General features: G+C 40.0%; 1 non-coding gene across 1 annotated transcript; it reads left to right on the top strand.

The window, feature by feature from the left end:
* Positions 1-13,303: 13,303 nt before the first annotated feature.
* LOC136732147 (U5 spliceosomal RNA) lies at positions 13,304-13,418 on the top strand. The gene has a single exon (XR_010809785.1). It is a non-coding gene; the product is annotated as a U5 spliceosomal RNA (small nuclear RNA).
* The last annotated feature ends 721 nt before the right edge of the window (positions 13,419-14,139 follow it).

The raw sequence follows: 14,139 nt of genomic DNA, 5'->3' as shown, positions 1-14,139 counted from the left end.
TCTGTCACTTTCATTTCTTATCACTGGAAAGCTGCTTTCAAACAATTCATATTGTTAAAAGCGCTATATAAATGAAGGTGATTGACTTCCCTTGCATAGACTTTTTGTCACTGCTGGTTTTACTGTTCTAAATAACAGTAGGACTTAGCCTAGATTTAATACCAGATTTCTTTGTTTTTTAAGTTCAAATGTATTATTATGTGAATTGGTACTTAAGTAAATGGTGTGTGATTATATGCATGACATTCATTCGGTGACAGTGGAATACAAACAGTCTTACCGGTGTATTCTCAACATCAGTTTCATCTGAATCCGTATATCCGTGTATCATAACAGCTTCACATTATTTATTGGCCCCGACAGTGTAAAAACAAATGAAATGCATTAGATAGGTCTACTTACTGCTCACAAACTTGATAGAGGCAGCGTACACTGGCCAGCCATGTTTTGGCTTTTTCCCTTTCTGCCATCCCACAGCAGCTGAACAGTCAGTTTGCGGGTATCCATCGTCATCCATCTTGGTGTCATCATATTTACGTATGGCTTCGGTTTCCACCTCGCTATACATCCCAGCATCCTCCCCACTGACCCATTGGACCACTGCAAACTTTCTCATCACACCTTGGGCTTTAGAAGAGTTTGGCTTTTAGTGAATTTAGATCACGGCTGTTTCATCAGATCTCACATGGGAAGGTCACAGTTTTGTGTCTTGTGAGTCTGATTGTAGCGTCATGGGCATCATTTTTGCTTTGTAAGACCAGTTTGCCAGACACAGACATAATGCTAGGCCAGCTAAATGTCAGCTGCATGCAAGTTAGCTGCAGATCTGTGAAAGATTAGTACAATCGATAATGAGGGCTGTCGATTTAACGCGGTAATCTGATTCATTAACGTTAGTTGTGAGAAACTAACGCGATTCAAATATTTTAACTCAATTAACCCACCCGCCCCTGACCAACGTAGGTAGATTTGTGTAATGAAATAGATTCAAAACTGAATCGCTTGACAGTAAAAAAAGTAAATGTAGTCTAATGTTAACGGTATAATACCCATTCAACATAAACCAACAAATACATGAATCCAGTTCACGTTACCTAAATACACGAAGCAAGGGCAATATCAAAGTTGTTGCTGGCTCAGTTAGCTCCTAGCAAGGTAACCTTAACTCTTGCAACTGTTGTCTTATTGAACAAACCAACTACTTTGCTTATAAATTACTAAATGAACCAACCTGAATCAACACAAATCCCTGAGTAATAATTACAACAAGATACAATTATTCTTTCCTTCGGGGTGACGTTAGAAATCCATGTTTAATCGATCTGAAACCTCTGTTGAAACTTAAAGCAACGGCCCGTGTTACCGCTGTCTGGCTGCTTCAATGAGTCAGTGATCTGGATTTCTATTGGATCCCGCGCAGCAGTTCAAACATCAACCAATCGGCATATTGTATGGTCTTATGGCCCTAATGCACTTGCCTACATGTAGCGATGTGTTTTCTATTATGCAAAATGGCGAAACGAAAATTGTGTTGCTTTAACAGTTGCCAAGAAGAAAGAATGATTCCTCGTCGTACTCGGACCAGGTGGAAAACAAGGCAAAACTTGTTTTTCCAGCAAAGTTTTGGTCATATTGATAATTTATAGGCCCTAGAAATGCGTGTATTAAATATGATAAACTATAATATATTCATAAATAGGCATTATACTTATTGTTGAACATAATTGTACAAATAATGTTTAGTTTAAGTTATGTTAAGTTTTAAGGTTTTAAAAATGTGTTTAAAATGTTGTAAAATGCATTGACAAACATATCTGAAGGCGAGTAGATTTCCCACTACAGCTGGTCATGTTGTTTTTAAATGCTGCCCGTGAACTGAACAATGAACGAAGTCACCATATCTAAATATTCACAACAAACACCCTTTCGACATGAAACCAAGAAATGAGAGCAATGCTTTCACTGCTCGCCATAGCGTCTCAATGTTAGTGTCCCTCAGCAGGATATGTCGCCCATTTTAGGTTTACAGACATTCTATAAATTAGCAGCCTGGCATTAGTACTGTCAGTAAAATATTATGCATGGCTAATAATTTTATGTCATAATAATATATTCATCTGTAGCCTATGGAGATGGCTTCCATCTCAAGACACCAATATAAATCTAAGCACAACAGCAATGCTAAAATGTAATGTATTATTGTGTCTGTAAAAGTGAAAGGAGCATACAGGTAGATGGTGGGGTGGGTTGTGAACACTAGCTTTAATCTTGATGAACATCCTGGGAATTAATAACAGTCAAAACAGCTTGCCATATTGTTGAACAAGAATATCAACATTTAGAGTAAAACAGGTTTCTTTTGGTACACACTTTGCTTATGATCACTCAAATTTGGATTCTTTCCCATTTGTTACAGAATACCAACCAATCAAACCTGGTGTCTTCAGGTCCCTCAAATGACCATGTCACAGATGCCAGTTGGCTGAACATCCTCGCATTTTCCATGAAGCACAATGTAACAGAGGCTTTAATGGAGGACCTACTGAAGCTGTTAAGGTTATGTAGTGGGGATGCTGCAAGCATCCCAAGTAGCAAGTACATGCTAGAGAAGGAGTTTAAAGATTATGTAGACAAATCAGAATACCATCTGTGAGACAAAGTTTAGAGTTGGGTCAATTTTTTATTTGTATACCTTTGAGGAATCAACTTCAAGCTCTTTTGGAGAATGAGCCTATTCCAAATATTTACAATGACCAAAACAGATGGAATAACAGATTTTTCAGATGGGAAGTTGTACAAATATCTGAAATCAGTTAGTGATTCATTCTTTTCCCTGTCTTTCAATTGTGATGGAGTGCCAGTGTTCCAGTCATCTAAATACAGCATATGGCCCTTACTATGCTCTGTTAATGAATTACCCCCAGAGGAAAGAGATACAAATGTCATACTATGTGCCTTGTGGTTTGGGTCATCAAAACCACAAATGACTAGCTTCCTCAAACCTTTTGTGGAGGAATGCAAAAGTCTTGGACAAACAGGTCTTCAGTGGCAGGATCCAGTAGATCACTCAATCAAAACGACAAAGGTCTATGCATTATGTGCCATATGTGATGCTGTTGCACGACCTTTACTGCAAAATTTCAAGCAGTTTAATGGAGAGTATGGGTGTGGGCACTGTCTTCATCCAGGTGTTCCTTAGAGATCATGACACAACTGTGCAAATAGGTGAGATTGCCAAAAATAATGAACAGAGCATTTTGGGCATAAAAGGGCCATCTCCAATTGTGGACTTGCCAGATTTTGACCTGATCAATGGCATGGTCCCTGATTACATGCATTGTGTGTTGCTGGGGGTTTGCCGGCAAATAGCCACTTTATGGTTTGATTCCAAAAGCTATAGTAAACCATGGTATGTTGGTTTGAACACTGTAACAGTGGATGTAAATCTTTTAGCAATCAAGCCTCTAAGCATTTTTTCCAGAATCCCACGGTCTATTGTTGAGCTAAGGTTTTGGAAAGCTCACGAATGACAGAACTGGCTTTTATATTACAGTTTGCCAGTCCTGGAGGGGATACTTCCAAACAGGTATCTTTGCCACTGGGCTCTACTTGTGGAGGGTGTGAGCATTTTGCTAGGTTCAGACATTAGCCAAGAGGATATTGACCATGCTCATGAGGCTCTTGAGCTTTATGTTAAATCAGTTCAGTCTTTGTATGGCGAAGATCAGGTGACCTACAATATGCATTCACTTCTGCATTTGACTAAGAGTGTTGAGAATTTGGGTCCTCTCTGGGCCCAGTCTGCTTTCATGTTTGAGAGCTATAATGGCTACTTGCTCAAGCAAGTCAAAAGCAGTAATGCAGTGCCTCAGCAGCTTTGCAAAAGAGTAGCATGGTCTCGGGCATTGCCATGCATAGCTAAGGCCTGCTCATCCAATGATGTTTCACCTGAAATTAAATCATTCTACACAGAAATGACCTCTGGTAAACGTCATGTAAAGAATTATACTAGATATGACTTGCACTTGGAGTGCCAAAGATTAGGCCAGTGTCTGAAAATAATATGAATGCATTGCATGCATTGCTAGATGTACCTGGGACCTCTATTGGCAGGTACTACAACAGAATAGTTATCAACGGAGAGGTCATTCAAAGCCAAACATACACAAAGACAAAGAAAAGGAACAACTCGGTTGTGATATTGAAAGATGGCAGTATTTTCACGGTTTCACACTTTCTCTGTGTCAGTGATGACCAATATCACTTATATGCAGTTGGCAAATTTGGAAATTGTACAGTGCAGAAACTGGTTCGAGGATCTGCTGTCAAAATATCACTGACCTTTATGCGGACTGTTCATTTTCCTACAGGATTTGAAAGAGCAGTTGATCTAAGGTTGATTATACAGTATATGACCATGTTTGATTATAGGCATAGGGCTCCACTTAGGACAAGGCAAGAGCATGAGTTAAGTACAGCCTTATACTGCTAAACTGCACTGTGTTTTATACATGTCTTCATATGCTGGACATTCATATTAAATTTGCACTATTTTCCTATGTTTTTACTTCATCAAAAACTATATGCCTTTAGTTGTATGTAGGACATATATGATTAAAAATACATTAATATTATGCAATTTATATATGTGTTTTTTGCAGCATATATGTCCCTTACAATATTCGGTTTGAACATATAAGAATCACAGGTTTTTTTAGGAAAAGGAAAGGATCCAAGTGCAGGCTTTAGAGTTGAAGCAGATAATCCAATAAGGGCAAAACGAGAGAGCATAAACAGGGACAGTCCAGGTCAAACGATCAAGCGAACAGGCTAGTAGAGAGATCCGAAAGGGGTAAACGAGAGAAGGAAGCAAGAGGTCAAAAATACACGGGAAGGCAATCAAGAAACAAGGCTTAGAATTGATTCAGGAGAGAATGCAAGACTTCGCGATGAATCTAGGAAACAGAGGGGTACTGTGTACTGTGAAGGAGAGAGGGATTGAACGAGGTGAATGAAGGATTGACCAATGATAGGAGAGGAGGACAGAACAGGTGCACCTGGTAGGGAAGAATGTGGAAAGACTGGTTTGACTGGACAAAGGAAAAGAGAAGCACTAAACTAGTATTTGGGAGAGGGAGACCTCTGGTGGTGAACTAAGGTAGAAGCAGGGGAGACCGTGACAGTCTCCAAGGTTCTCATCGTAAATAACAAACAGAAATCAAACTACCTTCTGGCCTGACCTTCTAGCTTGACCTTATCTTTCTTAAGTATACAAGAGAGATTAACAGGTGTGAGAAAATAATTTCTAACTTTCCTTCCACACATACATACATACATACATACATACATACATACATACATACATACATACGGAAAATAAATAATAGAATTTTGAATCACAATAAGATGTTATCAAGTACAGAAAAAGAAAATGTAATAAAATGTGATCTTAAATACATACAAATAAAGAAAATTGGTTTACTATTTCCAGATTCCTTTTTTGAAATACAATGACATGCATTACAAATGAGTATTTACATTATATTTACAGCCGGTGCTCGTGTGTCACTGTGTCCCTCAGGCTGTGGTAGGCGCTGACATATTGGGCAGCCAGGGTGGCTGTGTGTCCCTCCCCCAGGAGGACTGACCGTTTTTCTTTTTTCTAAGATTTGTCACAGGTTGGGTGGGCATCCATTATGTTGTTACAGAATGTGTCCCTTATTTTGGGCTAAAGCTTTCCGTGGAGGGGAACGTGGATCAGTTTGTACCATTTTTGGGAAGATCTGCCTTGTTGGGGCGGAGCTGTGATCCAGGTGAACAGCAGATCGGGCATAGGTGGGCATGTGGGCAGAGGAGTAGGAAGGGCGGTCAAGCAAATAAGCTTGCTAAGGTACGCAGCAGCAGCAAGCAGCCCCCCCATCCAGCCAGCCAGCCAGTCTGGCTAGCAGTGACTGAGTGGTTGACAGACGGCAAGCAACGGAATGTACGTGCTCTGTGATGTCATAGCAGTCAGCTGAGAGAGGCTCGTGATGTCATCGCCGAGCTGTCTGTCTGTCTGTCTGTCTCTCTCTCTCTCTCTCTCTCTCTCTCTCTCTCTCTCTTCCTCTCAATTCAATTCATTTGTATTGTCAAAGCAATTGGACATACATACATACATACATACATATATATATATATATATATATATATATATATATACATACATACATACATCCATACATGCTAGAAAGTCATTACTATGTTATCTTAAAGGCTAACTAAGCAGAACATATATCATTATAGAACAGAGTTCATAGGTCAACACATGGTTTTAGGGAACAGGCTCGTAGGTCATACCGTTTGACATTGTCTCCAAGGTTCTCATCGTAAATAACAAACAGAAATCAAACTATCTTCTGCGCTGACCTTCTAGTTTGACCGTATCTTTCTTAAGTATACAAGAGAGAAAAACAGGTGTAAGAAAATAATTTCTAATTTTCCTTCTACACATATATACATACATACATACATATGTAGCGTTATGTTGGGTGTATTTGGATAAGAGTATTTGGGCTCTGAGCTGAAGCACGGATCTAAAGAAGACCTCTCCCCCCCCCAAAGTTATCAGATTTCCTTAGCTCATCAGCTTGGAACTGGTTTGCTTAAAAGTGACAGTTTTGGGGAGGATGGCACCGAGAAGAGGCCAAATAGTTTGGAATTCTGCTATGAGATGTCTGGAGAAAGGGGCCTGTAGGTGATAAAAACTCTTTGAAGTGGACGAGAGCCGAAATCCCGACATAGAGCTACGAACCCGGGCCAACCGGCATTTCCAAAAGATGGCATGGATTGACATCAGTCATAAATCAAGCCCCCCTCCAATAGGACACTGGGGGCTGAAACCGAAATCCTATCTCAAGAACTCAGGGACCAATCACCTACTGATCTGACAGACTTTAAGGAACAGCGGACAGTCTTTCTCTCTCTCTTTCTCTCACCTGAACCAGAAACTCGCTGCCACAGCTCAACCTGTAGCTCTGTTGCCAGAACCGGAATCAGAAACCAACCAAGTCTTTGCCGGCAACAGAAGAGTTAAACTGGGAGAAGGAGATTGAGCCGTACGAAGAATTCTTTTAAAGGACTTTATTAAATAAATAACTTTACAGACCCACCTGATCAGTGGAGTTTTACAGCTGGACAATTGACTAAGTCGACTGAATACGAAAGTGTCAGTCACTTAAATAGCTATTTGAGTCTTAAGAAACTTGACCCTTGGAACAAACAGGGCCCTGCTTTCCTCAAAGACTTTGTCTTCAAGTAACTACGGTGGAACCCTGCTTACAAAGAAGATTTTGTGCACAACCTTGGAGCATTCAAACCAGTGGAAAATCTGTTTGGAAAAGACTCTACATTCCCGAAACCCCAACTTCCAGGTGCATCGACTGAGTGGAAGTTCTTGGACAAAGCCGAACCGGACTGCCTTTGTTCCAAACCACACGGACCTCGTGCCGTGTGCTGTTATCTGAGCCCGAAGCCAGAGAGGCCTCTCTGCGACGAAGTTCACATAAGTTTAACAGTTTGGAGTTTGTGATTCATGACATTTGAGAAATCAATTAGAAATGTTAATCTGTGATTCATAACTCTAGAATGTGTAATATCATTTAGTTTTCTTAAATATAAATGTGTGTTGCATTAAACTGTTTTGTTGATAATTTTAGAAATAAAATCTGTCAACGCCGAGAAATATCTTCTCATTCCTGTTTAACTGTTTAGTCTGAAATTGACACAAGTTAATAGACATTAGATTATTGGTGGCCCTGCCTATCCTTAATCATTGAATAATAATCAGTTAAGGGAAATTGTGGTAACAAATAGGATCTTTCTCGGCACCTAAACGTAAATGAGACTGATATATATATAACGAGAAGTTACCTGACATAAATACTAACCTGCGTAGTTATTTAATGTCTGACTAATAATACTAACGAGAGACTCACCTTCGTCTTACTAACCGGTATTGTAGTCAATGTGTTTATAACCTTTTTTGTTTAACGATTTGTTAAACGGAATGTACGTGCTCTGTGCTGTCATAGCAGTAAGCTGAGAGAGGCTCGTCATGTCATCGCTGAGCTGGCTGGCTGGCTGGCTGGCTCTCTGTGTGTGTGTGTGTGTGTGTCTCTCTGTCTGTCTGTCTGTCTGTCTCTCTCTCTCTCTCTCTCCCTCTCAATTAAATTCATTTGTATTGTCAAAGCAATTGGACATGCATACATACATACATACATATATATGGAAAATAAACAATATGTGTACATCTCTTTCGGCATTAGTGGTGCCCTCACAGATGTGCAAGTTACATGACAGACAGACAGACAGACACACACACACTTTCACACACAGACAGACAGACAGACAGACAGACACACGCATATTATGGGTCTTTGTTGGGTAGTGAAATGGGTAGCATCAGTCGCAGTGTGGGTAATGTCAGGGAGCCAATCATAGTCCCCGTTATTTGCATATCGTGGCGCAAAGCTTTCTGGGAAAAGCAACTTAACACGTTTAGTCATGTATTTGTCCATAGTTTACACATGAGATGAAAGAGACAGTATGACGTATTGAGCACCTAGGATTCCTCATGTGTATGTGAGGGGCAGAGGAACCGGATCCCAAGTGTGCGTCCCAGGTGCTATAGGTTTCAAAGCATGCAGGGGAATAGGCACCCCACCCTGACACTTATAGAAGACTGGATAGGGAGATATAAATAGCAATGGGGAGACTCTTGTACTTGGTGTGGCTCTATCCATATAGTGGGGCCAGCAGCCACTTAGCAGGTGCAGCAATAGAAGCTCAGCCTGGGGAGACTGGATTTAGCATTTGCTCTCCATTTTGATAACTATCCATAATCATTTCTGCAAAATACTTCTATGATACCTATGTATGTTTTTTACTTGTACTATATTATACTATCAAGTATCAGTGTACACATACAATGTGACCTGTTACATTAATACAGAGGCCACGGAAGGCCAGATCACTAATAGCCACTGTCCCCTGATATTACACTTTTTTACAATCACTTTGGCACTCATTTCAGAACCTTGATGTCATTTTTCAAAACTCTAGACACTAAACTCACACCCGATGATCAAAATGCACATTTTTCAAAACTCTAACACTTTTTTACAATTGCTTGGATACAATACACATCAACCTCAGATCATTTGTTCATTGAACTAAAATGACACAACTTACATCAAAGTATTACCATTTCAAAATGCAATTCACACATTACATCTGAGATCACTGTCTATTCATTTCATTACAAAGATCTAACTATCAATTGATACAGCTGCTCAAAATGATAAGTGACTGTTGCATTACTCTTAATGCATAATTTTATGGAAACTGACAAACAATATTCCATGTTTCGATCATGAAAGTTTCAGGATAATGAGATCCATTGACACCAATAACCGAGGAGCCCCATCACCAAGCATGGATCTTCTCTTTTTATTTGCTTTTTTTATTTTTCTTTTTTTTGTATTTCTGTTTTTCCTTATTTCTTTTTTTTTGGAAGGAAAGTTAGAAATTCTTTCTCTAATACCTGTTTTTCTCTCTTGTATACTTAAGAAAGATAAGGTCAAGCTAGAAGGTCAGGCCAGAAGGTAGTTTGATTTCTGCTTGTTATTTACGATGAGAATCTTGGAGACAATGTCAAACAGTATGATTGAAGTGCCTGCTCCCTAATCCATGTGTTGATCTATGAACTCTGTCCTATAATGATATAAATTCTGCTTAGCTAACTTTTAAGATAACATAGTAATGACTTTCTGATTATAACCAGCTCTTTGATTTTTGTGTATAAAAGCTCTGACTGTTAAAATGAAGGCAGAGCGACTTTGGGATCTACTTGAGTCACTGTTCCTCTCCACGCTGCGTGTATTAAAGGCATTGCAACTAACGCTCCAACCTGGTTGAAGATGATTGTTCTTCCACATCAGATTTGACATTACTGTATGTATGCAGGCCCTTGTAATTGCTTTTCCAATACTGCCAACTGGTTATTGATGATTGATTTCACATTGTGGTACGAGTATCGAGTGAAATGAGTGCTATCCACCCCAGCAACACAGTGATAACATGGAGCCGGCAAGTCATCCAGGTCACAATAGAGGTCAAGCAGTGGGAGGAGGAAGACGTGGTGGTCAAAGGAATGGAAGGGGACATGCACCCCTTCTGAGAGGTGGTCGTGGGCCTCGTCATAGAGGAGGGCTTAGGCCTCACCAGAGAGGCAGCCATGGGCCTCATTTGAGAGGTGTTGGGGGAACGTGGTAGAGGACAAGGCCACGGACCAGACAGCGGCAGCAACAGCAAATAGTGTCCAGTGAAATCCGAGAAATAGTTGTAGAGCATGTTGTAAATCATGGCATGACCATGACTGAGGCAGCTACAATGATTCAATCAAACCTCAGAATCAACTCAGGATCAACTGTGGCCTCAATCATCAGAAATTTCCGTACTGAGAAGCGGCAAGTCTTCAGCATGCACTAAACATTAGGCTACTCTCAATTGTCAAATGACTGTATACTGCATACCAATGTGTAGCACAGAGTATAGTGTGCCTTTTGAAAGAAATGCAGACAGAGTGAAGCAGCTGATGACTGAGTATGTTCAGGTATGTTCAGTTTCAAGATGCCTCTTGTGAAAAATGGTTGTGAGAACCTGAACCTGAACACAGGGCTGATGGAAATTTAGAAGTACAGTAATCAATCCTTTGTTTTGCTTTTTACACTAAGCCAGGTGAGGAACACTGCAGTTGACATTTTACTGTAGTTTTGTTCTTTTTTGTAGCTAATTATTGTTGCATGGATTCAAAGAAACCTATGGTGTGATTTGATTGTATTGCATCAATACATTTCAGATTTTGTTCAATGATTCCACTGTGTCTGTAGTATTCTCTCTACTAGTCCTTTTACAGTGATGTATTTATGTGTAGTACCATAATGAAACATGTATCACATATTTTGTACTACAATATTTAATGATTGTACGAACAACTACACAGTGAAACTATCGGTATCTTCTGTGTTACTATGTTACTATGGTATTTCATGATAAATTAGTTATTTGAACCAACAAGTCTGCAAGTGCAAGGTTTCTTTAAAGATATGAAAGGCTGTCCAATGTTCAAAACATTGTATTGTGCAGTGTTACAAGTGATGACCGTTTTGAGTTTTGTGTCTAGAGTTTTGAAAAATGACATCAAGGTTCTGAAATTAGTGACAAAGTGATTGTAAAAAACTGTATATTCATCCTATTTAATGTGCTCTTTTAAAATGTACTTTTCTTTTTTATGTTGCCATTTCTGTTCTACCAATGTTTCAGTTGTTAGCCAAAGATTGACAGAGTACATCTCATACACACAGGCCAGACAGCAAGGATTTCTTTTTGAAATTCAATTACAAATGCTGCATGAATTCATCAATACGATTAGAGCTCCTGAAAGCAATATAACTAACTCACTTTACAGCATCTCATTAGCAGTGAAAAGAAACCAAGAAAGTTGGGACAGTCGACTGTTTACCACTATGTAACATCACCTTTTCTTTTAATAACACTTATTAAGCACTTGGGCACTGAAGACACCACTTGGTTAAGTTTAGCAAGCGGGATTTTCCCCCATTCATCCATTATGCATTTCCTCAGCTGCGCAACTGCACAGGGCCTTCGTTGTCTTAATTTGCACTTCATAGTGCGCCACACATTCTCAATTCGGAGACAGGTCAGGACTGCAGGCAGGCCATGCTAGCACCCGCACTCTCTGCCTACGCAACCATGCGCTTGAAATCTGGGCAGAATGTGGTTTGGCGTTATCCTGCTGAAAAATGCAGGGACGTCCCTGGAAAAGATGATGTCTGGATGGCAGCATATGTTGCTCCAAAATGTGTACATCTCTTTCTGCAAAAATGGTGCCCTCACAGATGTGCGAGTTACATGACAGACAGACACTCATACACACTGTCACACCCACACACACACACACACTTTCACAGACAGACACATGCACACACACACACACTTTCACAGACACACACACACACACACACACTTTCACAGAGACAGACACACACACACTTACATACATACATACATACATACATACATACATACAGTGAGGGAAAAAAGTATTTGATCCCCTGCTGATTTTGTGCGTTTGCCCACTCACAAAGAAATGATCAGTCTATAATTTTAATGGTAGGTGTATTTTAACAGTGAGAGACAGAATAACAGCCAAAAAATCCAGAAAAACGCATTTCAAAAAAGTTATAAATTGATTTGCATGTTAATGAGGGAAATAAGTATTTGATCCCCTATCAATCAGCAAGATTTCTGGCTCCCAGGTGTCTTTCATACAGGTAACGAGCTGAGATTAGGAGCACTCTCTTAAAGGGAGTGCTCCTAATCTCAGCTCGTTACCTGTATAAAAGACACTTGTCCACAGAAGCAATCAATCAATCAGATTCCAAACTCTCCACCATGGCCAAGACCAAAGAGCTGTCCAAGGATGTCAGGGACAAGATTGTAGACCTACACAAGGCTGGAATGGGCTACAAGACCATCACCAAGCAGCTTGGTGAGAAGGTGACAACAGTTGGTGCGATTATTCGCAAATGGAAGAAACACAAAATAACTGTCAGTCTCCCTCAGTCTGGGGCTCCATGCAAGATCTCACCTCGTGGAGTTTCAATGATCATGAGAACGGTGAGGAATCAGCCCAGAACTACATGGGAGGATCTTGTTAATGATCTCAAGGCAAACGTACAAAAACAGCAGGGGATCAAATACTTTTTTCCCCCACTGTACATACATATATATGGAAAAGAAACATTACAAGTATAAATCACAATAAGATGTAATAAAGTACAGATAAACAAAATGTAATAAAATGTGATCTTTTTGCAAATGCAGGGACGTCACTGGAAAAGATGATGTCTGGATGGCAGCATATGTTGCTCCAAAATGTGTACATCTCTTCTGCAAAAATGGTGCCCTCACAGATGTGCGAGTTACATGACAGACAGACAGACAGACACTCACACCCACACACACACACTTTCACAGACAGACAGACATACACACACACACACACACTCACTTTCACACAGAGACAGGCACACACACACACACATACATACATACATACATATGGAAAAGAAACAATACATTTATAAATCACAATAAGATGTAATAAAGTACAGAAAAACTAAATGTAAGAAAATGTGATCTTTAATACACACAAATATGTATGGCTGGTCGGATGCGTCTTGGACTCGGGTTCCTCTTCATTACGTATAACGCTTTTGCCTTTTGCTAAAGCTTTCCGTGGAGGGGATCGTGGGTGAGTTTGTACCATTTTTGGAAGGATCTGCCTTGTTGGGGCGGAGCTGTGATCCAGGTGAACAGCAGATCGGGCATAGGTGGGCATGTGGGCAGAGGAGTAGGAAGGCCGGTCAAGCAAATAAGCTTGCTAAGGTACACAGCAGCAGCAAGCAGCCCCCCCATCCAGCCAGCCAGCCAGTCTGGCTGGCAGTGACTGAGTGGTTGACAGACGGCAAGCAACGGAATGTACGTGCTCTGTGATGTCATAGCAGTCAGCTGAGAGAGGCTCGTGATGTCATCGCTGAGCTGGCTGGCTGGCTGGCTCTGTGTGTGTGTGTGTGTGTGTGTGTGTGTCTATGTCTGTCTGTTTTTCTGTTTGTCAGTCTGTCTGTCTGTCTCTCTCTCTCTCCCTCTCAATTCTATTCATTTGTATTGTCAAAGCAATTGGACATACATACATACATACATACATATATATATATATATATATATATATATATATATATATATATATATATATATATATATATGTAGCGTAAGGTACACTTTTAAATTTCAATTAAAGAAGTGAATTCATAGTATCACCTTATCACGAATCCTGGAGTCTTGTAGAACTCAATTTCTGTAATAATTGGACGCAGACACCAATTCCAAAGATATAAATTGTCAAATTTATTTAAAAACAAAGACTAAATGTAGCACTACACTAATTATACAAAAGGGAAAAACTAATTAAAATTCAACTCTAGATCAACAAATCAAAGACAAATCACTTCCGTGACC

This window comes from Amia ocellicauda, unplaced genomic scaffold (assembly GCF_036373705.1).
Source record: "Amia ocellicauda isolate fAmiCal2 unplaced genomic scaffold, fAmiCal2.hap1 HAP1_SCAFFOLD_34, whole genome shotgun sequence".
Taxonomy (NCBI): Eukaryota; Metazoa; Chordata; class Actinopteri; order Amiiformes; family Amiidae; genus Amia; species Amia ocellicauda.
Note: the sequence above shows the minus strand (reverse complement) of the source record. Positions and strands in the feature narration are given on the sequence as shown.